Source organism: Heterocephalus glaber, unplaced genomic scaffold (genome assembly GCF_053883595.1).
Source record: "Heterocephalus glaber isolate CG9 unplaced genomic scaffold, H.glaber_assembly_v1.0 deba00001465, whole genome shotgun sequence".
NCBI classification, from domain to species: domain Eukaryota; kingdom Metazoa; phylum Chordata; class Mammalia; order Rodentia; family Bathyergidae; genus Heterocephalus; species Heterocephalus glaber.
The window spans coordinates 12,193,515-12,219,411 of record NW_028258312.1 but is presented as its reverse complement, the minus strand read 5'-3'; the positions used below and the strand labels follow the sequence as shown (position 1 = coordinate 12,219,411).

Below are 25,897 nucleotides of genomic sequence, written 5' to 3'. Positions count from 1 at the left end.
GAATCAGGATTCTTTACCTAATGTTTTAACGTATATAATGAACATGTAAGTTGAGATTTGTCAAATTATACATGTAGGATAGATATATCCAGGTTGTTGCTGTCATTGTTGGCAACTTGGCAAAATAGATTTAAGATCTAAAATTGTTTAACATCTGTGAAAAGTCCTTTGCTCTTCCTCACTGCAAAAATGTCTGAGGAGAATCTCATTTCAGGTAATTCACACTTGTACAGCTCTAGTTGACTTCAGTACTGCTCCCTGAACTCCAGTAACAGAAAGCATATGTTTGATGTCTTGGATGAGAAATGAACAGATAGGAAGTAATTTTCTTTTATAATTTAATCACATAATTCAGCCTGCTTTAAATTGTTTGTTAACAAGGTGTGACAATTTATGCATTAAAAATAAAATTTTAACTGCCCACATACTTTATTTGAAGGATAATTACCCTTCACATACACCATAACTCACCAGCTTTGATGAAAGTGGCAGTGAGTTATTGTGGTCTTCACTTTGTCAGGAAGACTGTAATAACTTCATAATGCCACTTGTGTCTTAAAGGTATGGATCACATGCAAGGCATACTAATGCTCTTTTCATTAGAAACTACCTTTCTTCAAGTGTTCAGTAATTCATAGCTAAGAATTCCAAAACTATGATTTTATATTTTTACTCACAGTAGAGATGAAATACTTTACTTATATTTACATAATTTTTAAAAGTACAAAGAATGTTCATTTGGTAAAGTAAATGGAGTTCTTTTTGATACTCTGAGTAACAAGAGTATAACATCTGCATTATGGGTCAGTGGTGTTACATGTGGTTTTTAAGATGTTAAGAAATCCAATATTGTTTTGGGAGAGGATCATAATTTTGTCGCAGACACACTGCTTTGTTGTTAATTCCACATGGCTGGAATTCTTCTTATTAAGTAACCATTCTTCTAACAGCAAAACTGTGAGTGTTGTAGTGATATTATTAAAATATGTATGTGTTATCTGGAAGCGGGAGATAAAAATGTGTTAATAGTTTGAGGGGAGCATAGCAGGCCAAGGGGACAAAGGTTTGGTGGTTAAGTGGCCTGATTGTTGACACTCAAGGGCAGAAGCTAGAAGGTGAGGGGATACAGAATGAGTATTTATAGATGACATTACCAAAGAGTGATGGACTTTGGAGAGAAAAGTTGGATAACACTGGCATAGTTGAATGATTTATCTTGAATCATAGGTATAAACAGTAGTTTCATTTTTAACAGGTTTTTAAAGTATAAATGAAAAAGAATAAAATACTTTTGCCATTAAAAATTTACTATGGAGACTGAATTTGATGATAAATATTATTTTTTAAATTAAAAGACATGTTTTTTGACATTTGGAGTTTTAAAATCAAAATCAGCCAGCAAATGGATTTCTGCATATATACCCCAAACAAGTGAGAGCAGGAACTCAAATTAATATCTGTATGTCCAAAGTTTATTGTAACAGCATGCTTGGCAGCTAAAAGGTGAGAACGACCCAAATGTCCATCAACAGATGAATGAAGAAAACGTGATAGATACATGGAATGTAATATTATTTAGCATTAAAAAGGTACACATTTCTGACACCTGCTACAACACAAATGAACCTTGAAGACATTAGGCTAAGTGAAATAAGCAAGACACAAGAAAAATATGGTATTATTTCACTTACATGACATACCTGGGCACTCAGATTCATAGACACAAAATACAGTGCTGGTGGGTAGGAGTTGGAGGAAGTGGAGAATGAGGAGTTATTGTTTAATATGTGCAATTTTGGTTTGGAAAGATGAAAATGTTGTAGAGATGAATAATGGTAATGATGGTACAACAATGTGAATGTACAGTACTTAATGCCACTGAGTGCATACCTAAAAATGGTTAAAATGATAAATTTTATGTTATGTATACTTTAACACAATAAAAGAACAAAACTTCCTACAGTGTTACTGTACTATAATAAAATGCTTTTGTGATTTAGAGGAGAGACTAACAAGACAAATGTAAGGATTATCTAATTATTCATATTCATAAATATTCAGTAGTTATCATTAGAATAAGTTTGTGGAAAGTACAATTTCCTTATGTTGTATGTGGTCTGGGGAATGATTTGCCCATAATTTTCTTTCAGCACTTGACGTAATTCTTAAACATGGAAAATATGCAATATATACTTGTTGATTGATATTTGTTTATTCAGGAAATTATAGTCATATCTTCATATGCGTAGCAATCAGCTTAACTGTAATTCTTCGAGTCTATTTACATGCTCAGTGAACACGTAGAAAACATAACCTTTAAAATACAAACAACCCCCAAATATAGCATGCAATACACTAGATTGTGGAAACTGATGTAGCTGTTGTAAAATATATCATGAATTTTTGTTGGTAATATAAGAACAGTAATATCTGGAAAATGAACAATTCTTTTGGCTGAAATACTGTGTCTAGGATCAGTAGTGTTATCTCCATTTTATAGATGCACAAAGAATTTAGAGAGATCACAGTGGGACTCTTGGCCATGTTGGTACTTGTTTTATTGTAACAGTAGCCTTCTTTATGCCTCTGGTTCTTAAGAGGCTGATTTGACTGTTACTGTGGTGATAGAACCGAGTGCTGGGGTGAGAAACCTATCTTAATACTGTACTGTTAGGTTAGAGATCATTCCTATGTATGCTCACTTCTGCTAGGTGCAGCAATGATGCCATTTTCTACATTTCTATGGCATAGGGTCCTTTCAGACTGGTACAAGAACATCGATTTCAGTATTCTGAGCAGTATTATTCTAGTTAACAGAAAATACGTAGCATCCGAATAAGCCACACAGGTTTATTTTTTATGAGCAATTATATTTCTCCCATTTTTTCTTGAATTATACATCTTCATTGTGGGTAGGTATACATTATATGTGTGCCTTGTGGAAAATTGGCAAATAGAAAAGAAGCACAGAGACAGGCGTGGTAGCGCATGCCTGTAATCCAGCAGTCTTGGCGGCTGAGGCAGGAGGATTGCAGTTCAAGCCCAGCCTGGGCAACTTAATGACTTAGTGAGACCCTGTCTCAAAATAAAACATGGAAAAATGAAGAAAGCAGGGGACATGATTTAGTACAAAGGCCCTGGGTTCAATCTCCAGCACTGCCAAAAATAACCAAAAAAAGGGCAAAGAAAATTTTATTATTTTACCATGCATCCGTGTACATACACAAACAGCGATACAAAACTAGGAACATAAAATTAGGATCCTAATGTTCAGTCTGTCTTATAACCTGCATTTTTTCAATGAGTATTACAGTGAACATTTTCTCAAATCATTTCTTTTGTTTGATTTTTGGGGGACAGGATCTTGCTTTGTAGTGCAGGCTCGCCTTGAACTGGCTCTGATCTTCCTGCCTCTGCCTCTCAAGTGCTGGGATTACAGGTGTGCGCCACCATGCCTGGCTTTTATATCATTAAATATTCTTTTACAGGTGGTTTCTAACTAGCTGCATTGCGTCTTATTTTGTGCCTGTCCCGAACCTCTGTTACTGGGATTTTAGAATTTTTTGGTATTACAAATGACACTGTGATGAAAATCTTTACTCTTTTACTTATCTCTATTTTCTTAAAATAAAATCCTGGAAGTAAAATTGAACTAAAGGGTACAAATATTTCAACAGTGTTTGAAACACATATGCCAATTTGTCCTTCAAAAAGTCCATCTGTGTTATACTTCTGTAGTGCTCTGAGAATAATTATTTCCCAGCCTCAAATGGAATTTTATTTTACACATCCAATTAGAGCAATGGAAAATAGGAATCATTGGTGACTTGATCATTTCTTATATAATTGTTGGACACATATATTTTACATGTTGTGGGTAATATATTGACATATTTCTATTTGTAAGATTTATGTGTTTCAAAGTATCGACTTAGTTGTTTGTTGTTTCTTTTACAACTTTGTTTTTTCCAGTGCATTTTCCTATTTTCAACATTTTGCCAAATGTTACCAAGGAAAAAGTAAAATAAATTCTAAAAATAAATAAAATCTTTTTAGGTTACAACTCTATTTGGGGTTTCTTTCTGAATGAGAGACAGATATAGTAAATTCCCTTCTTTTAAATTCTGGTGAAGAAAACTTACCCTGTCAACCACTTAATTGTAAAGCATGCAGTCTTAGAGTAGATGATCAGGTAACTTCAGATAGTTTGTTTCTAGGGTTTTATTTATCTTGGGAGTCTCTTGAAGCAAAGTGTAGCTGTAGTGAACATTTTAATGTGGATCTGCTTCATTACTCCAAGTTTTGCTGAAACACCATTGTCACTGTTACTGGGCATTATTTAGAGAAAGTTTCTACCCACACGAATAAGGGCAGTAGTAAATTGACTATGAGTAAAATTGTATTTCTTACAGTAAAATGTTTCATCAAATCTTGGTCCATTTTTTTCCACGGATGGGGATTATAACCATCTGTCATTTTGGAGTTGTAATGTCTACTTTAACATTGTGTATAGAATTTAGAAAATTCAGACATATGAAAGTTTTCCATCAGAACTATTTATTTTTTATTAGAACATGTTTTTGCAGTGCCTAATGATTACATTCATTGTGGAGAATTAGCACATGTACATAACACATCTTAATTCTTTTTTATCCCCTTCTTCCCGTTTCTCTCCTCCCTCCACCTCTTGGTCTGTGTTCCTTTTACAAAAGTTCTGTCTGCCTGTTTGCTATTATCTTTTATTTTGCTCTCTAACTTATCTATACTTTGAGTTTCTCATGAAAGAGAAGCCATGCAATATTTAAGCTTGTGTGTCTGTTTTGTTTCCCTTAACATTATATGTATGTGGGTTTGTGTATATGTTGAAGGGAACAGGAAGAAGTAAAAATAATGCCAATATCAAAGGTAAAGGAAATCTTTATTGTTACAAATTGCTGTCCAATACAGTTGTGATAAAAGGCATGTGAAAAGCCTGGAGATTACTTTTAAACAAATATTTACCAATTCCAGGAAATGAATGTATTTGTATAAAAAGCAATTAGCAATTGCACAACAAGCCTTTTTCTTCTTTAGCTATGTACCAAGCAGTTTACTGTTAATGTCTCTGGTTGCTTCCGAGAAGTTGGTTGGTCCAAAGCCTCTTCAGCTTTGAAAAGCACAGCACACATGCCAACCCATTTCCCGGTGTCTGGCATTGTGCAGAGCTGGAATAGGAGCAGAAAACTCAAATGGAAGGTTGGAGGCAAATTTGTAATTTCAAATGTGCTCTCAATACAATAGAGGTGCTCCTTACTTAAAAGAACCCCACAAACTATACTTTTCTCAAGTGAAGAATTTGTAGTACTAAATAATCATTGATTTATTCTCCCTACCAATCAGAATACAATTTCATAGTTTTTGACCCTCATGGTAGTCTCATATTGACTGATAGTTTGATTATGTGAAGGAAATGTACTTTCTGTAGCTATCTTTAAAAAACAACACACTAAAATATCAGGTTGTAGAGCAGCATGTAAGTTGAGTGCTACAAAGTGGACTTTAGTGTTAATCGAGTATTAGTGGAGTAATATTTTTAATTTTCTAAAAATTCTGCCCTTTGGCATTATGGTTGGCTAGGAATCTTGGTCATCATGGGAACAGAACACTAATCTTATACTAAAATAATGTCTTGGTCTTTTTTCTTTAAATATTTTTAATGTTCTTATGAAATTATGGATATGTTAATTAGCTAGATTGAATCTTTCTGTGATTTTAATAGATTAAAATTCAATTTGTACCCCATAAATATACAATTATTATTTGTTAATTAAAAACAAGTGAAAAATATATAATATACCACCTCAATATTTAAATTTTTTGGCAAAATACCTAAGGTTTTTTGCATTTAAAACTCCTGGAAGAAATACATGGATACATATTTACATATCCATATAAATTCTAAGACTGTGTCTAATATTTAAATTAACAACTACTTGTAAGTAAGCATTTTTAAAAATTTGAAATTATTGTAAAATATTTAGGTAGAATCATTGTTGGCTAAGTACAATACTTTGTATGTTGTATGTATATATTATTTATTTAAGTACATTAAGTACAGTAATTACTAGTTCTTTTTAAGATTTCAAACATAGAAAATATCTTTTTCTCATTTCATAAAAACAAACTAGTAAAAGATTTCCAAAGAATTTTGAAAACATGAAATATATACTTATAGCAATGCTTTTATCCTAGATTTATGAAAAAATCAATTTATCAGTTTTATAAAGTAATTAGAGTTACAGTACATTATTTTTACGTTTAGAATTAAAATTTTAAATTCAGGAGTATGTGAAACATCGACTGTATTGTATTATATGCAGTGTTACACATGTTGAAAATTTCCATTTAACAAATAAAATCTACATTCTTTTTGTAAAATTCATTGACATTCATATGACTGGTAATCTTTTCATTGGGAAATTTTAAATAAAATTCATTACTTATTTATTTGAATTTATAATGTACTTGAAGTGGTATATTTATCTTTGGCGAGTCACCCCTTAAGACTTTACCTTTTTATTTTACAAAGTTAATTTGAATGATCCTTTAAACATGAATCACTGGTACGAATGATTTTCTCAACTTACTTTGGAGGTCTGTACAAGGTAGGGCTTAGCGGGATAACCAGGGCCATGGGGTGAGGGGAGGAGGCAGGACTTCCACAGCTTGGTGTGGAGGTGCGATTTGGGCCCGTGCAAAGCTCTCTCTCTGGGATGAATTGGCAGAAGTAGATTTATACTGATCTTACTAATTCGAAGCATTTTTGGTTTTGTATTGGGGATCGAACTCGGAACCTCGCACTTGCGAGGCAGGCAGCAGAACCACTGAGCTAAATCCCTGGCCCTTGAAGCATTTTTGGGTAGCTGAAGGCAGGAATCCAACTTGGTGCTAGTGCATACCAACCTTTTTATAAGATATGATCGGCTAGGAAGATCTTTTTTTCCTACTTTAACATCAGAGGAATAAGAAGATTTTAGTGTTATTGTACTAGTAGATTCATTCTAACCTATGTTTTTCAAAGGAGACTTCTGAGAAAAATTTAATTTTTTTGGAAATGGAAGATATTTTAATTAAATAGGAAATGAAATGTAGTGATGTGTACAGGTATGCTGGTTCCCTCATCAAACAATTACTGTGTATAATTAATAATATCAGCTCAACAAAATAACATGTGTTGAACAGGTAAAATATTACTATAAAAATTCTGATGTTAATTTTTTTATCTGATAACTCTATACTTCCAAATCTGGCATCATCTTTCATAAGACTGACAGGTCCTGTTTCCACTGTCTTGCTTACTTCAGTTCTGTGGGTTTTCTTAAAATTAAACAAATGTTAAGCAGTTTGCTCCATCAACAAACAAGATCAGGAGAGTGATTGGAAGGAAATATAGACTGTCCCGCTTAGATACTTTTCAGATTCTTCTTTCTGATGCTTTCTCTGCATTTCCTCTGATGAAACTCAAAAATTATTCTTGAGATTTTTGTGACAACCAAATAAGACAAGAAGAAACTTTAAATCTGCTGTCCAACCCCTATACTGGCCTGGCGGTGCTATTCTTTTGAATACCAATGACAGTTTAAAAGTGCTTATCAGAGCAACTCTTACTGCTTTAATTTGCATGTACAGATTGCTGTTAGTTTTGTTACTATCTGTTTTGTATCAGGCTTCCTAGCTAATTTCCTTGTTTATTAGCTAAATGATTTTCTTAATGGCTACTCCTTTGACAAATGAAGAAATCTTAGCTGCTCTGAGAGGAAAACTGAAGTTAAAACCACGGTGAAAGGGATGAGGAACATCTGTATTCATGCTGCTGCCCTGGTTTTGGTGTGAAAGAAAAATCTGCTGATTGACCTTGACCCTTGACTGAAGGTCGCCAAAATATGCATAATTTGACCTTTATCCATAAAAAAGTAGCAACCGTCTCCAGCAAAAGTAGGGAATTCTGTTTCCTTTGCTTTGGGTATGGAAAAGGGGATCTTTTCAACCTTATTATCAGAAATCTTAGTGATTTTTTTTTCCTTGAAATAATTTAGTATCTCCAATTTCACAGAAGAATGTTGAGTTCACAGTTTATTAATCAGGAGTTACTTAGTTGAATTAATACTTTCAGATTTAGAGGCCTATAATATTACATTTAAAGGAAAATATGTCTTTTATTAAACGATCAAGCAAATGTATACAGCGACATCAATAAAAAGTTGCTATGGTGATAGAGTTTGAGTTAGGGTCGTTGGAAGGGATTCTGAGAACATCTATCAGGGACAAGCTTGAGATTTCTTATAAACTTGTTTAGATTGATGCAATTCAATGAGGGCAACTTCAGGGTGGCCAAAACCTTAGAGGGCCAACAGACTGTGAATCCTACCGACCCTTCCTGAAATCAGTCTCCACGAGTTGCCATGGGTTTATGTTGGGACCCGGATTCCTATGTGAATCATCTCGAGTTCTTACAGCTCTATCTGTGCCTCTGCAACCAGTGAAATCTACCATGGTACCCAGATGTTTACTTTTCCACCCGGTGTCCTCCAGAATTTGGGCAGTAAGATTAGATATATGCAGATCCACACAACAGAAATCTTTTAAGTAAGGTGAGAAAAATTGAGCTTCCTAATGTTTAAGATTGGTAGGAGTAACTTTTGCTTTTGAAAAATCTGTTATTCCTTTGTTTTTGTGTATTAAGCACCACAGAAAGCCAAATAAGATTAGAGAAAATTGTAAAAGAGAGCATTTGTCTCTATTCCATCCTTTCCTTTGACACTCTTTCCACTTTTCCGTCCTAGTTTTCTTTCTCAATGTTGTCCATCACATTCAGGACTTCCTTCATTTTCCATGAGGGAATGAGTCTGTAAATGTGAAACTTGGGTCACTTTTTTGTGCCTCCTTTTTCTCATTTGTAAAATGGTAACAGATATTACCTAAACCATAATATTATGAGGATTAAGTGCATTAGTGTATGTCACAGCTTGGTACTGGCTGTACAAAGTGCTACGTGTTTAATTACCTAATCACTAACAGAGCTGATTAATAAATAATGAGAGAGACTCATACTCTTCATTGCCAAGTTTCAAAATGTTCAATAACAGAGTTTTGAATGTTTAACAGCACAAAGGCTGGTGTTTTGTCTTCTGTGCAAATGGATTGTAAAATGTCTTAAGTACGGAAAAAGATGGTTGGGCCAGTCACTGGAAAACTACAGGCATAAGAGAGAATATCCTAAGTATCCCAAGAATCACAATGAGTCTCCTATTATTTTTTTTTTAGTACTGTGGATTAACCCAGGGCCTTTGCACTGAGTAATATCCCGAATTATCTTTGTTTTTTATTTTGAGACAAGGTCTTGCTAAGTCACCAAGTTGTCCGGGTTGGGCTTGGACATGTGATCTTCCTGCCTGAACTTTCCATAGTCCCTTACCTGTACTAGAAAAAGAGACAACAATAGACATATAGTGTTGAGCTAGTTAATTATTTTATATCTTCTGTAACTTCCATTTCTTCTATAGTAGGCATGGTACTTCTTGTTGTTGTTTTGTTTTTTTGAGACAGGGTCTCACTTTGTAGTGTAGGCTAGCCTTGAACTCACTGTGTACTGCAAGCTGGCCTTGAACTCGTGACCCTTCTGCCTCAGCCCCCCTACTGCTTGGATCATAAGCATGCGCCATCATGCCTGGCGACGTGGTCCTTTTTAAGTCCAATGTGAATGTTCTAAATTATGACCTAGTAAATATTATTTTAAAATCATTTTCTAGCATTGTGAAATATTTTTCGAGGCATCACATTTTAAAGTATTTAGAATATAATGACCCACTTTACTTTGAGACTACTGTATGCAAAATAATTTTGAAGGACATTTTATTTCCTAGTATATATTTTCAGCAGGTAGCTAATGGCTTTTGACCTGCTATAGCAGCATATGGAACTGAATGTCAGATGCAGTATTTTTTTAAAAGCTGTATTTTCATCTTGCACAATGAAACAGTAATTATTTTAGATAGCCTTACATATTTTTCCAAGTAGCTGTTGATAGGGATTTGTCAGTTTGGTAGGAGGGAAGAAAAATACCTCTCAATTTTACAGCATTTAAGTTTTAAGAATATTTAAATATGTTCAGTTTGATAAATGCAAATATCTTATTAATATAAAATTTAATGTATTTATATCTTAAAAATATTTCAAAGGTGTGAGCCTTTTATCCTTTCCATATTTTCTGACTGCCGTTATAAAAAAGCATATATTTCAACCCAACCAATTTTCTCTTCAGTGATATCTAATTTTTGTTGAAATTTATACAGCATATTAGGTTGCCTATTTTCTCACCAACTATAAGTATAAAGAATAAACATCAATTTTTTTGTGAAAATAGACAATTATGTGTAGTATATGAAAAACAGCATTGCTCAGCTCTCTAAGATTAGGAATTTCGGGTCATTATCAGTGTTAGTTTCAGGTTAAGTATTGGGATAAGTTTTTATACAGTGATAATCTTGCCAACCATGTACTGCATTAAATAACATCATTTGGATTTAAACATCAGTGAGTTTTGAGATGTGGTTGTGTATGTATCTTGATTAATGCCCAAAGTACCATATTGTGTGTGTGTGTGTGTGTGTGAGAGAGAGAGAGGAGAGAGAGAGAGAAATGACAATATGAAGAGTAATATTTCACATACTGCACATATTACAGCTGGCTTTTTGCCACTGAGCTGTATAATAAGGGAGGAATATTGTTTGTATTTAAGGCATAATTTTTGAGACTGAGTTCTAATTTTGTTTATTCCCTTAGGTAATTACTAGATTTCAGCATGCAAATGAATTTTATTATTGGATTTTTTTAACGGTTAAGCTTGTATACTAAATGTCCTTTCTTCAAATTTAGGCACTAAAACTTCTCCCACATCAAAGTAGCCTGTGATTCTCATTTGTGGCTAGAGTGTTAATCATCTTTCAATAATGCTTTGAAGTTAGCTTTCTTCTTCTTTTTTTTTTCTTAACCCAGCATGAGTTCATGAATAAAACTAATTACTCTGATAGGTATAGTATACTATCGCTCCTGCCTATGGTTCTTGTAATAAAAATTCCACTTCTGGTTAGTTTTCTGTAATCAAATCAAGGTAGGACAAGACAAGGTAGTATAAAGAAAGTATACTTTTTTTTTTCTTGTTATGAAGCCCTCCCATGGAAAATAGGAAGGGAAGGGAAGTGTGGTGGTAGGGTGTGGTGGAGGAAAGATAATTTAGGATTAATTCTATTTTAGCTTTTCTGCCTAAATTGAGTTTGGTCTGTAACCTATATAAGAATTTTACTTTTCAGTGCCCTAGTTTTAATTTAAATTTAACATTCCTGTTCTTCCAGACTAAGTTCCTTGTCAGGAGCAATGCTACATAATGTTAGGGAAAAATCATTTGGTTAGCCTAGTTCTCCTGCCTACAGCCCGGCTATGGCATTCCAAGACATAATTTCATTTTGGCCTCCAGTCACAACTGAGACCTCAATGATCCTGTGATACTGTGATTCTCCAGAACAAGATTATACCAGCTGAAGACATCCTGGGAGGAACAAAATCTTCATCTACTCAGTTGTGTATGAATTTGCTGCTGTGCAGATGAAGTCTCAATAACAATAGCAATAACTTAATTTGAGAATGTGTGTTGTGTATGTATTGTGTGTATGTGTGTTTAAAAGCAGTTAGGTGACAAGCTATTAACCATATAATAGGGTAGGTGAGGCAACTGTTGCTAAAATTACTTGGAATTCTGACAACTGCTGAAATTAAGTCCGCTTGCTTACAAGATTACTTAGTCCCTAAATCAAATAAGATTGTTTTCCACTAACATCAAAAACAGAAAAGAATTGCGTCTGCATGCTTGCCTTAGAATGCAACATGTGCATTTAGAAACCAGGGAATATGCCAGCACTCGAATGGTGATTGTCCAAGACATTTCATACTCTACCCAGATATACTAGACTCACCTGAAAGGATCCTTAAGATGCCTTTATCGGAATACAAAGAATGAGCTAATTTTTGCAAACTTCCATGCTTATGTCAGTGGGTGAGAACATGGTCTCTAAATACACCCAGATTTCTAAGACTGGTCACTTTGAGCAAATAAATTCTCCTTAACTATAAAATACAGATAGTAGTAGTATCTCCTTTATGCTATTATTGTGAGAAATAACTATCAGAATGAAAATGCTAGTAAACAGAAACTGCAATTCCCAAAGCCTTGAAAATTCTTACCATTTATGTATTTTGTATGGAGTGGAACCTGTGGTTGCACAGACTTTTCTTTGGCCTCAGAATCCTCAGCCCAGAAAGCCCAGATGTCCCTAGTATTTCATAATTGTTGGTACTCAATATGAAACTTTATTTGCTCTCCCTAAGCTAATCCACTCCTACCTGTCATTTCTTTTCTTTCCATTTTGCTGACAATCCCTAGTGCAAATGTTAATTCACTTAGTTGAAAAGGTGGTAATGGAGAGATTGGTTGTCTATAATCATGACCTTCAGATGCTGTGGATATTGCAAGAGATACATACATGTGAAGTAAGTGGCTCCCACATTGGCATTTCCAGTTTCATCCTCTGCCTCAGGGTCCCGTGCATGCAATCATTTTTTTTTTACTTGTCTCCTTTACTTAATAAATATATATCCATACTGTGTTCACCACTCACTACACTGTAGCCATGTTGGGCTTCTTCATGTTCCTTGAGTATTCTAAGCTTATTTCTGTCTTAGAACCATTGTTTTTGCTAATTTTCATGCCCAGAAGTTTCTGTCTTTGTATTTTTTGTTTCTTGTTCCTTCTTATTCAAATGTCATTTCTTCTGGCACTGGAGATTTCTCTTTGATGGCTGTATGTAAATCATAACCCTATCCATTTAGTGCTTCTCTTATTATTCTGGTATAGTGTTCTTCTGAGCCGTCTTCTACATGTATAAAATTCTTTCTTCAGTTGTTCTTTGTTTACCTCCTGTTCTGAGACCAGTAGCCTTGGGTAGCTTGTTCAGTGCTGTGTTCCCAGGACCTGAAACAGCACCTGGATCAGAGGCACGCCCTCAACAAAGTCTGGCATGGTGATTGTTCGCTCCTTAGTTTTGAGGTGACAACAGGAAAGCTGAAGGAGGTTAAGTAGCTTGCCCACAGTCACAGAGATTGGAAGTAGTAGAGCTGCGATTTAGACTCAGTGCTGTGCTCTAAAAACTATGCAGTGCCTTCCCTTTGGCAATTGAAGGTCAGTGATGTTAATGCGAAGGAGGAGGCTGTGTTGAATTCTTGGAACTTCCTTTAGTCCCTGGGCTGGCAGTTCTTGTTTCCACAGTGTTTTCAGACAAGAACTGCTCCTGATCGCTTTGTGTTCTGTGTCTTTACCTTATCTTCTCTTCCCTTTTCCTTTTCGACTTAGTGTCCAAGACGTGCATGATTAATATTTTACAAGAATGCCTTCATTCCCTTACTGCCCGAGAAAAACAAAGAAACACTGGATTTTAAAGATTCTCCCAAGGGGCTAGAATTCATGGTTTTGAACCCAGATGAAATTTTCCACCTGACTTAAGCTTATCGTTTTTATGCACTGTTTTCTGTGCATTGCTTTGTGGCAGTGAGCATAGTTACAGCTTTCCTTTGCTGGGTTTGTGTTAATAATACGGATATTGGTTTGGGTTTAACTTCTTGTTTTGTACTTGGCCCCTGTGGATTGGAAAGTCCCACCCCCCCCTGCACTCCTCCCGCCCCAGCTGAGCTATTTATAGTATTTCAAACAGATATAGGATAAAATAGGCTTCCTCATAATTTATATTATTAAAATTTATAAATTATGCTTCAGCTTTTTTGGGGTTAAAGAGGGGAAGAAAACCAGGGCAGTTGATGGAAATGGGATAATCTACTGCACGATGAGTCATACTGAACAATTTATAGAGGGTGTAGTTAGCAGCATTTTCTTTTCTACAAAGGACATTCGGTGTATGTTGTTGCATTTAACCTTCTGGAGGCTATGGACTTCATTTGGGAACTGCCAGTAAGCCTACATTCATGGGTTAAACAGGAGGAATCTTACCATTGTGAAACTGACTGGTTGATTAATTTAAATCCAGACATACACAGTCCTGCCTGAACGCCCTTTGAAAGACCCTTACACAAAAGGGTTTCATTCAGAAGCATTATAACCCACATCCTGCTGTCAGACTCTTTCAGCTCTGTGGGTCATCGGAGGCTGCAGGCATCATCTTTAACCCCTCTTATGCTTTCCTTTTATTTCACACACAAAAAAAGCTTCTCTGCTTATTTTCACCTAAATGCTCTACATTTCCCTCCAAGTTCTTTATTTGTATCCTACTATGGAAAAGGTATTTTAAATTTCACTAATTGAGAGACTAAAATGGGAACTTATCTTAAACTAGCTTCTTTAGAAAAAGGATATTAGAACTTAATCCAGTATTTCTTCTGGGAATTATAATCAAAATTAGAATCATGGCATGTTGAAATAAGTTTTTGGTGTTAAAATAAGCCATCATCCATAATTCTTTTGACTTTTAGATTCAAGATATAGAAGACTTTATAAGCTGTGTTTAGTTTTGGGAAAATATAAAAGTTAATTGCCTCTTAGGTGAATTCAAAGATAGTATAAAAATGTAGTTCTAGACCTTTTGATGAAAGCAAAATTTAAATTCTGTTAGGATAAAAACTTGAGTAGCTTCTGTCTATTACAAACGCTGAGAAAACATACATTAGATACTCTGTTGGGTTTGGTCACAGAAAAGGGGAGATATTTATTACAAGAAGCAGATATGCAGCTAAGGAACGAATTGGGGAATTAGGGGACCTAGAGGTTACATGGCACAAGAGAAATCATGGTAGCATTTTGAGCCTGTGTTTTTATTTTCATCTCTGAAAGTGAAATTCTGATTTCTATCTCCTGCCACACTGGATTGTTTAAAAGATTAAGTTAAGTAGTTTAATCTTAGGTGCTTTGGAAAATGGAAAAAATTAGGGTATAATAAATTTTGTATATTGAATCTTTTGTGCCAAATGCAAGGCATGGTGCTATATAGAGAATAGGAAAGGAATACAGACTTTGTCTCTACCTTTCAGGAGATTAAAGGAAGTAGAGAAATCAAACAAGTGATAATTATGCTGAACTTTCTTTTTCTTTCTTTCTTCCTTCCTTTCATCTATCTTTCTTTCTTTTCTTTCTTTCTTTTTTCTTTCTTTCTTTCTCTCGCTCTCTTTCTTTTCTCTCTCTCTCTTTCTTCCTTCCTTCCTTCTTCCCTCCCTTCTTTCCTTCCTTCCTTCCTTCCTTCCTGCTAGGGATTGAACCCAAGGCCTTGCACATGCTGAGTACACACTGTACCAGTGAGCTACATGCCCAGACCTACAGTAGAATGATTGCAGTACATTTAGTGAGGTCCTGAGTACAGAAAATTCTGAGGAACTGATTCCTGATGGATGAGATGGGCATTGAAGGACAGGGAGGGTTTGGTTTGGTAGGGAGGAGAGACAGAAGTGTGGGGTTAGGTGGAGGGATGAGGAGGTTGATGTAGAATTCTAGGAGCAGAAGAGCTGGAAATGTTGTTCCTTCGTGCTAGGAGGAAGTTTAACAAACTGAAGCCAGGCCAGGGTGTTTAGCCTTACGGTCAGACTTCCGGTCAGAAATGTGATTTGTGGGAGGAAGCCAGCCACTGTAGTTGACTACTCAGAGCTTTAGAAATCCCAGCCAAATATTCCCTAAGGAGTGAGACTTTAACCCTTATTTATTTCTAAATTTCCCCTTGCCAACATGAATTCACTTCAGTTTAAGAAACAAGTTTAGACCCATGGTCTTTTTGATCCCCAAACTTTAATTGAAAGATTGGTTGCCTGGGAGTTAGATGTAATTTATCTTGCTTTGACAGTCCATAGGGTGGTTTCTTTGGGAAATATACTTTTCTTTTTATGTGAAAGAATACTTTATCTTATAATTTTTTTCTTTCAGTTTGAGATATTAAAATATGTTTGGGTATCTGTGAACCCTGAGGATCCTCTGGAAATAAAAAATGGGTTTCCTGTAATATAGGACAAATAAGATGTATAGAATCACCCAGAAAGAACATGGCAGAGCTCAGTGGGGCGAGTTCTCTCAATGGGGAGGTTTTTGTCCCTGCTCCCAGCTCTGTGTTTCTAACCTCTGTATCCTGTGCTTCTAGGGTGGCCTCAGGTGCGTGTGCATTTCACAGAGCCTCTCTGTGACTGTCCTTGAAAATCAACAGGAAAGAGGTAGTAATCCTTCACACAGTTATTGTCTTAAGAATTTATGATCTAAGAGGCAGTGAAATTGCACTGATCAAAAAAATCTAGTGAAATAGCAAGAGAAAATAGAACACAGTGTGGACGAAGAACATGTAACTCTGAGCTGCTTTTGTTAAGTAAGGGGAGGCTAAAAAGTAAGTGGCGGCTGGAGTTGAGGAATGGAGGTTGGGGAAATTAGGCCTGTTTTCTCTATAGACATATCTTTAGCCACATAATCTGGGGCCATTGACACTCGATTTCTGTTTCTGCTGGAGGTCTTTGAGCCTGTTGCACTTTTGTAGATATCTTATTTTGGTCTTATTTCAAGTGTGTTCTTTTTGAAACTGTACCCCCCCCCGCCAAATATCTAACAAATTATCTTTATTGTTGGACTGTTCCTTCCTTCCTTCCTGTCACTTCTCTGCAAAAAATCAATCCACCTGCTTCCTTCTGTGTGTGTGCTAACCTTTATTTAGTTTTCCATCTTAACTCTGTTTAGGCAGTTGGGTCCTCTCCTCCTAAGAGGTGATTAAAACAGTCTTGGAATAGTCTGGCTAGTGTAGGACCTGAGTGCATATAACCAGGAGGATTGCAAGTTCAGACAGATTTAGTTGAATTTCCACTTGTTGACTATAATAGTAATTTGTATTCATAGTTTAAAAACTTTTAAATGCGCAAAAGCGTATTATGGAAAAGTTGGAGAATGCTCCTTCAAACCAGTCTACAGTTGAAATTGCAGAAGTACCAGATCTACAACTGAGCATGGTGTCCCATCTAATTAATTTTCAGTGCATATTCAAATAAATGCATGTATTTATCTTAAAACAGACAGACATATATATAGACATAATATATATTTACATATTAATTTATATCATGGTAAACATGCCATGCTTTCCTTCTCATACCAAAGACCACAGGAAGAATAAAACAAAAGACTATGAATTTGGGTTTGTTGGAAAGTTTCAACTTTCACCTGAGTTTAGAAAAACTGAAACGTTATATATATTTTTAAGCAGTCCGATTTTACTAGTCTGCTTTCAAAATTCTCCCTAAGAGCTACAAAAGTGAAAAGTCCAACTTGTAAGTTAGATTGTAATTCTCTACATTTTTCTAGATTGTAAACTGGTGCCGTTGTATTCCATTTTACATTTTCCAAGAAGTATTATTGTGAGGCATTTGCACACTATTTACTCACAAGGGAAACATTAAAAGGCAGGCTTAGCTTCATCTAAATTGAAATAGGGATAATAATAGTTTCTTTGGAATAGCTGAGATCTAAGTATACAGTACAGAATGACAACTTTCATTTTTTATTGTGTTATGAATATCTTAAGGAAGATCTGCCAAGTTATTTGCTTATCTTCACAATTACAGTATTTGTAATAAAAAATTAGACCTTGATACTGTTTAAAAACATGTCAATCCAATATTCATGGAGAAGAAAACAATAGTTTTCATCCTACAGATGATAAATTACATACTTATTAAAGTGTTGCTTCTGATCACATAGGCATGGTATATCATTATAGACTCAGTTTGAAGTTGAAACAGTATAATTTTAAGCAATTACTTTAAACCTGGCATTTTAAAGGGGGGGTTGTATTCCTCTCAACGTGGGTGACAGCTGCAGGGAAGGACAAAGCGTTCAAAGGGAAGATTTAAATTATGTGTAGTTTTGAGAGTCATTAAAAGTAAAAGTAATTCTGCCTGTGATTGAAGACACTTCACCAAGAGAACTGTGATAGCAAGTCGGTTGATTTCTTCTGATTTTATCTAGGTGTCATAATTAGGCATTTTGCTGGAGGTGTTTTCTGGGCAAGTGATGTATTGGCAAGGATTTACTGGAGCTACGAGATAATGGAGTGGGCAGCTGCCGCTCCTGGAGAAGTAAACAGAGAGAATCAGTTTTCATTGTTATTCCTATGCTGACATTGGAAGGCACAGATGTGGGCTTTCTTTCCAAAAGGAATCAAGTATTCCCCTTCAAGGAAAAGGGTATCCGTAATGCAATAATACCAATGCTTGTTAAATGAGAAAACCATGTATGAATAGTTAAGACTGTTGCTACATAGGAACATTATTTATTGACCTGTTCCAGGAATGTTGCTAATGGAATCACGTAATGTCAGTTGTCATTAGAAAGTCACATCGAAATTTATAATTCCAGAATTCATTGAGTCCTTTTGCTCTGAATCACACTTGGTGCCTCCGTGACAACCTTCATTTCCTACTTAGCGAATCCAAGCCCGGTAGCTTGAGCCCCAGGAAGTTGTTAAAGCAATTAAAGGCTTCTGTCTCCCAGCACATTGCTCCGTTACCATAGTATCCTCTGCCTCTGAGTCTCGCCTGATGATGTCAGTATGCATACAGGGGTTGCTCAGAGCATCTATGCGGGGATGATTCACCCCGCAATTAAGCCCCTTTCCCGTTGCTGGCTTTCCAGTGTGATTTCAGATGTCTCTAGCAATGGAAGGTAAGTGCCTTGTTTTGCATAGAATTATAAGAATTACTAAAATACCTTTATAATTCTGTTTCAGGTTTCTTGCTTGCTAAGATATACTACTAACTGAAATCATAGTGGATGGGAGAATTTCAGCCAATTACCTAAAGTAGATTTGCAGTTTTTACTTTATCTATGTGTGTGTGCATGTATGCATGCACACGTGGGATAGGCTTGTAAAAATAACTGTGAATACACAACATAATTCCTGCTACTCTCCCTGGCAAGCAGCAACAGCACACACAGTAGAGCTTTTATTTCAAATTATTTGAAATAAATAAATACCGTAAAATATCTTGACAGGTATCACAGAGCAACCAAGGCTATTTTTAAAGTGTATGAATTACATATTTTATGTTTCATCCAATTTGAACAATAACAGACTATGAGAGGATATTACCAGAAGTACCAGCATATTGTGGAAAATAAAATGTACATTGTAGGACCAAAATTTAGTTATGGAAAGGTATTGTAAGTTCAAATGTATTGGTAACCATAATTTCATACTTATGTCATACTTTGATTGCTCTTAATATCTTGCACCTTGGTATTTAAAATAATACTTCTGTTATTGTGGTGAATGAAATTAATGCTTTCTGAAACTTTTCCTTATATACGCATCCATCCTTTAGGGCAAGCCATATATGTTCAAGTTTATGAAAAGAGCACTGTAGAATTAGTTACAGAATTCAGGTAGAAGAGCCATGAATGGATATTTTCTTGAGGAAGTTAGTTTTCTGTTTTTAGTTTTTCCCCTGCAGTATGCCTTATCAATAAATAATAAATGATGAGGCAAACAAAACCAGTTTCTCTCCATCAACCCACTCCTCCATCTTCATTCTGAGAGTTCTGTCCATATTTCCTTTTCTTGATTCTCAAGGGACTATTCTGTGAACAGTGTGATACTGGGTTTAAACGGAGGTAGTAGGCAAACGCAATTTCAGTTAACTAATAGCTTTTCAGGAGAAGAAAGAATGAGAGTAGACTGGATAGGGTGGTGAATGTCCCCAGCTCTTAAGGTAGATGAACTTTTATTCTGTTTAGAAAGTAAGCAGACTGTGGTTGCAAGGTACGTAAATGTGTTACATTGTCCATTTCTACAATCTTGTTTTTTGGTCTTTGGGAATATATCCCGCTGTCCAACATTGCTTTGGTTCTGCGTGCGATTATGTTAGTGAACTGATAATACTCTATTTACTTTTCCATAGTCAGTGAGAAATAGTTGTGAGAGGTTAAACAGTGTTAAAAAGTTTGAATTTAACTACTATCTGGTAAAGGAAGTGTTTCATGTTAAATAGCATAAATGCTTGAATTTCTTCCTGTACTGAAAATATGCTAAAATGATTTGACTGAATTTATTCACTATTTTGATAATCCTGTGTTTGAAAATATGTTACTTAATTGCTATCAGGAAAAGCTCTTAAAAGTAGAAAGAAATTATGATACCACCTAATTTAGATTATGTTAGGTTAAATATTAAAGAAATTGAGTCAGTCTAAACCATTGTCATATTTTTGAAAACACTCTCTTATTGAAATACTTTTACAATGCTTGCATTGAAAACAAGACGTTCTAGGCTAAATTGTATCTGGATTTTGTTCTTGGTTGGATTAATATTTTCAGTGATGTAATTTAATCTGTAGATTAAATTCATTTATAATTAGAATAATTCTTCAGTTTTAGACCCTTAAAATATCCACAAGAATACTCTTCTGCTGCCTGGACCAATATAAGTAGTGCTTCATGTAGAATGTACTTTAAAGATTAGCTTTCCTCGTGCTTGAGTCAGGAAGTGCTTCCAAGCAGTTTTAGGCAGCGTGATCTTAAAAACTGATTTAGGAAAATTTTCTTCTTTTTTTATGCCATAGTAAGAATGTTTACAGTTTTCATACTTAAACTTGTTCTTGTTGAATTATGGAAATGCCATGTCTGTAGACTTCACCAGCATGAGACTAATGAAACATAACAGAAAAAGGGATTACCTTGGCTTTCACAACAGAGACAACAAGTTAAATAGAGCCAGGAACCAAAAGAATTGGAGGAAGCTATCTGGGGAACAGAGACGTGAAAATTAGCGTTAGGCGAGAAGCTCAAGCTGTGAGGGCTCAGTTAAGTGCATAACCCAGTTTTCTGTGTTCAGAACCTAGAAGCTACAGAACGCACACTTTCACAGGCCACTTTCTGTTTTCATGGCACCACACTTCTTAGTTGGAGTTGGGTGCTTTTTTCTGGTCAAGCTTTAAGTTTATTTTTCCCCTAAAAAGGAATGATTAACACGAGGAATGATCAAAATATACAGTGAATGCTTACATTTAAAAATATTACAGTGAAAAACACATTGTCATTAGTTCCCCTCAAAATAATCCACCTTGCTTCGATACACTTATTCCCATTATTTTTGCCACTTTCTGAAGCAGTTCTGGAAGTTCTCTTTCGTGAATGTCTTTAGAAGGTGTGATCAAAAATACAGCTGCTCCTGAATGCCATCCAAAGAAAGCCAGGCTTATAAAAACATTATGGTGGGTCCTCACCCACCAAGCCATCAGATCTGGTCCTGTGCAACTTCTGGCTCTTCCCCAGAGTCCCAATGACTATGAAAGGGACATATTTTGAATCGGTTGTGGACACCAGAGCAGCCATGACAGCACAACTAAAGACACTCACGCAAGGAAACTTCCAGCACTGCTTTCACAAGTGATAAGAATGATAGAATAAGTGTGTTTGAAGTGAGGGAGAGTATTTTGAGGGATTAATGGAAATGTGTCTTTTACTGTAATAAATTTTTAAAAATTTAAACATTCACTGTAGATTTTGATTATACCTCATGTAGTGTAAAAACAAGGCCGATTAATATAGCTTCGTAACTAGGCTATTTTTATCTGGAAGAAATGACCACAAATGTTATGGCTTAAAGAATATAAATTTATTGTGGTATGTCTGTAGGTCACATGTTTTACACATCTCAGTGGACTAAAGCATCGAGGAGTCAGCAGGACTGCATTTCCTGCGGGAGGCTCTGGAGGAGAATCTATTTCCCTGTCTTCTCCAGGTGCTAGGGGCCACCTTCCTTGCCTGATGGCTCCTGCCATCTTCATGTTGCTGTCTTTCTGGTCCTCTGCAGCCAGAAAAAGCTCTCCACTTTGAAAGACTCACATCAATAGCTTGGGCCTTTATCATACACAATAAACTCCCCCCTTTTAAAGTCTTTAACCTTAATTACCGAGGCAAAGTCCTTTTTACCATCTAAGGAAGCATATTCACAGGTTCTGGGGATCAGGACATGGACATCTTTGGGGCAGTTATTCTGCCTCCCACGGAAGGGTTACAGAATGCAGAGCCAATTTTATCAACATTAAATTCACAAATCTTATATTTTTACTCAAAGTCATAAATTAGTCCAGTGATTCCCTGTAGGAATTGTGAATTTTTGACCTAATTCAATGGATGCAGTCGTCCCCAAGGATATTAAAATGCCCCAAGATAGTTACAAGGGAAATGTTAGATTAGAAAGAAATGTTTGAACATCTCAAATGTTCAAAACTCAAGGTGCAGAGGTGAGTCTCATGAAATGACACTATTCTCAGTTGAATATTTTTATTGAGAGGCTCAGATCAGATGAAGTTAATTAAAGAAAACTGATTTGAGACGGCAAAAATTCTATTAGTTGACTCCTATGTGAATAAGCCCGGGTTTCTTTAGAAACTGAAGGGTAATGGTTGGAGCCCGGGAGACCTAGGAAACTTGAGTTTTGAATAACATTGTCTTTGGCTGATTTGGCGTGAAGCCTCGAGCCACAAGACCCAGCCGATGAATCTGGCAGGTGTGCTCTACATGGCTGCTTGGGAAAGGTTCAGTATATTTCCATAATCAATAACCCTAGACTTGAGGCCAGCAGCTGCAAAAATAGTTTCCTTTATTGTTCACATCTTGGGTTTCTTATAAGCTTGAGCTGATTCCTAGTGCATGAATCTGTCCATACTAAACATAATTTATATCTAGTTGTAGTCTTTCTTTCTTTTTTTAACCTTGGCTAAACACGAGTTGGAAAAGATAAAGAAGCATGGTAGCATTTTGGTTTTGGATAGAAAGGCTAAATTTACATTCTGTGGTGGTTCTCTGAAGAAAAGGTTATGAAAAGAAACTGTTTTCCTGTGTGTATTTTTATTTTATTTTATTTTTTGAATCATTTTCTAGAGACAGGATAAACAGTCTTTGCTTAGAGAACACACCGGCTGCTAGAAATTACTTACTTTGGAAGAAATAATTATTTTTTAACTCTGATTCTTTTTGGTACCGCGGTAATACAACAACCTTAGAGGTCTATATCAAAGCAAAATCTGATTTTATGCCATTATAAGATTTATTTATCAATCAAAATATCATTTAAAGAGAGCTGTTATATGAAAATGAAGACCAAAAATAAAATCAGCAAGTCACACAGTATAATAAAACAAAATAGCTGTTCCCTTATAAAAATATTACTATAAATAAAAATATATTTTTAGTTGTCTCTTTGTTTATGGACATATTAAGTTCACATCAAAGTCTAATTTCTTTTATCAATGTATATACCATTTAAAGTGCTAATATTAATGAAAAACTCATACACTTTTAAACATGTGATCATTTAAAAAAATAAATATAGAATATTCAATTTGATACTTATTTTCTCCAGTTCCAGTAAATTAGATTAAGTAGAGATTAAATCTATTTTACTTAAAAAAAAACCCTCAGTGAGCAGCTGCCTTCTCTGTGACAGAAGAGACTGTTTAATCTTTAAATCGTTTTGAACTGGCTCAGTTGCTTTAGTAATCCTTTTTACTTTGTTAAAAATTATCTTAAAAGTGTATCTTTGAGAGAAATCAGAGATAAAGGAACTAATGAAATGAGAATTTTGAGGTTTTTTAATCTTATTTGGTAAGTGGGTGGTAGATAAGATAGAAGGAGACTTCAAAATCAAAAACTTCAAAGATTGTTATGATTTATCACTATTTTGAAAACTAGTTTAAAGTTTTATTTCTAGGGGGAATTTTTCCCAGTAATAGGAATAAAGTCAAACAGCAAGGAAGGATTGGAACTAGGAAGTTATCCTAGGTCTTAAATTGCAGTTCAGAGAGCCATTGCAAGCCCTCGCCATCCTCATTGACTCTGCATTCGGTTGTTTTTCTTGACTTACTGGCTCTCCATTTTCACTTCCATCTTTAGAATGGAATGAAACTCACAGAAAGAAAAGCAATTGAATTATGAATGGAGGATGTTCTTTTTCTAAAAGTTGTATGATGTCTCTATTTCTGTTAATTTATGCTGTGGAAGTGCAGTTCCATAACTGGAACAATGTTTTATATTAGCTACTCTAAAATAGTTTTATGGAGTAAGGACTAATGGAAATAAAGGGTCCTCTTTCTGCAAATAAAATCTTGTTGCCTGGTACAAAAAAGGGAGGAGAAAGTTTGAGCAACAGTAGATTGAAGGACATGAAGGCCCAGGAACAAGAGCTTGCCATTCTCTTCTGGGAGGTGGCTTTGATGAGTGCATTGTAGACCACCAGGTGGGCGAGCATAGAGAGGCTATGCCCCATGCCTGCTGTTTACTGTGTGTTCTAGATGACTACAAAATGTAATGAGCCTGCGGTGGGTACAGGAAGGTTGTATCCTAGATGCAGCCATAGCCATGCTGGGAAAGAGAGCCGGTCATAGTGCTTTTTCTCTATGTTCAAGGGTATGAGAGACAGAGGCAACTGGAGACCATCAGGCCTGCTTCCACTATTCATGAGGATTTGAGTTCACCAATGGAAGAAGTTCCATAATTTCAAACCTCCCAGTGATGAATTTAGGCCACAATTTAAGCTCAGAAATTTCCCAAGGGTCTTGGTAAGGAAAGTGACAGAGGAATAGGATTTAGCAATTGTAATATTACAGTACAACAAGAGTCAGGTGACATTATTTTCCTTATTGGAAAAGGTCAATTCTGTCCTCTTCAATCACAATGCAATCTCAGTAATTACTATTGAATGCCCTCCTGTACCTAATGTTGCACTAGGCACAATGCAGAATTAATCAGAGGACAATGTGACCGCAGATTTCAAGGAGTTTTAGTTGAGAGCGTGACTACATGTGGAGAGTAACTCTCGTATCACTATTATTCTTGTATTTTCATGCTAACTTTTGCCAAGTGGCAAGTGCCAGTTAGGATGAATTAAATTCATTTTATTTGCATTCAACTACAGTGTAATTTTCTTAAAATTCTGAATGAATTGATGTATTCATTTGATGCGATATATGTTGTTATCCTCTTAAATTTTTCTTCCCACTTACCTGACTGTAAAACTCACATATATTTTCTTTTGCCTTCTTTTGATCCTAGAATGTTTTGTTCTTTTTCGTGGACACCCATCCACAGCACATGTGCCTGATTGCATACACAGTTATTTTACAATGAACTATTTCAATTCTAGTTTCTCCTTTAAATATCTTCCTTTATAAATCCCTATAACATTTATTTTAAGTAGCCAACTCCTGTTTGTCAAACACTTACCTATTGAACAGTATTGTGCCACATCTTGGGGCCACTGCTCCACATTTTCCTCCTTGAGCATCCCTGCTTCTGCAGTCATCATTACTTTCTTCTGATAGGGAGAAGGAGAAGGGCCAGAGTGGGGAAATGGAAAGGAGCTGGTTTTCTACAGCGCTAAGTGCCTGAAAGTGGAATTTGTAAATCAGGAGGAAGGGACCTAGCACTGAGATGGTTCAGGGAGATTGGAGTTCTTAAAGCAATAGGAGGAGATAAAGAGGCAGAAGCCATGCAATTTTATTTTAAATCAGACATTTTATAAAGTGCAATTAATTATTGTGTTTACACAGAGACCATTTGCTCTAAATTATCAATTTATCCTTTACAATGAGCTACAACTCAAGTTGGAAAACTTCAAAACTTTACATTTCATGACATCCCTGAAGCTACCACTATCCTGCCCATTCTCTGGTCACCATTGCTCAATCTTGGATGCTAAAATTTAAAAGGGAAGTCTGTACATTCATTCTGTTTAGTTATAACTTGTGTTTTCTGAATGAAACTTCAGAAAAAGGCATTCTTAAA

At 35.6% G+C, this 25,897-nt stretch overlaps 1 protein-coding gene across 6 annotated transcripts in view; it reads left to right on the top strand.

Moving 5' to 3' along the window:
* Positions 1 to 25,897, top strand: part of Pam (peptidylglycine alpha-amidating monooxygenase) — a 326,641-nt gene that overhangs the window by 51,011 nt on the left and 249,733 nt on the right. The window contains exon 1 of one of the 6 annotated variants that reach the window (XM_021255822.2): positions 18,643 to 18,775. The exons of the other annotated variants lie outside the window; for them this stretch is intronic. The gene's annotated coding sequence lies outside the window, so the exon portion shown is untranslated. Of the gene's footprint in view, positions 1 to 18,642; positions 18,776 to 25,897 lie in introns of those variants that run through there. 6 annotated transcript variants of the gene reach the window in all.